An 873-nucleotide genomic window follows, 5' to 3' on the forward strand; every position below is an offset into this window, starting at 1 on the left:
ACTGATTAATCAGCAATTTCGCTTTATCACGAGCAGGTAAAATGGTTCCCGAGTGAGATCCAAATGCAAGGAAATCTCCAGCAACAAAAATTTTCGTTTTAGACTTTGTGCTTTCTTGTTTATGCTGGACTTGTGCCGCCATTTCGTTGAAACAGTCAATTACTGTGGAAATTGTTCCTCCACGAAACAGAATAGCTTCGGTGCGCAGATGAACAGAAATAAATGTTGGATCCAACGTTTTTGATATGAAATCACGGGTGATTTCCATGAGTTTTTCGTTGAAGAAGGAAATGCCGAGCTTTGAAAGGGGACGATGGATTGTTGATGGCAATGGAAAGTTGGCTCGCGTTGTCGAGCCATTCCCTCTCCACTCCTCGATGCCGATGCACGGTCTACCTTTGGAAACTTCGGTGTTGAATCTCTCAATCGATTTAAGAATCTCCACATCTAGGCAAATAGTCCGTGCTACTTGAAATCCTTTGTATAATTGTTCGTGTTGACGGCCACTCCATGAGCAAGGAAAAACTAAAGGCCATGAAATGTTACGGTCTTTCCTTAAGCGTGTCGCTTCTGGCCTATAAATAAAATATAACAGCAAGTCTAGTTTATCGTGGCAGATATCCTGAAATGCTTCCCAGCTTGCAAGGGTGCTGTAACCGTGCGACAGGAGCTTTTTATTAAATGAGGACAAGTTGAAGTAGAACGCCATTGTTTGCGATTCATTTTCTGGTTGTCTTATCTGCATATACGAGTTCTTTACAAAAGGTGCTACAACTCGACGATCGCTGTAAGCCGCCAAAGCCGCTAAAGTCATGAGGTTGGTTGTCGCCATTGTCAGTTGCTCCCAGTATGAAAACGCTATGAAAAACGTTC

This window comes from Montipora capricornis, chromosome 2, assembly GCF_036669925.1.
Source record: "Montipora capricornis isolate CH-2021 chromosome 2, ASM3666992v2, whole genome shotgun sequence".
NCBI lineage: Eukaryota > Metazoa > Cnidaria > Anthozoa > Scleractinia > Acroporidae > Montipora > Montipora capricornis.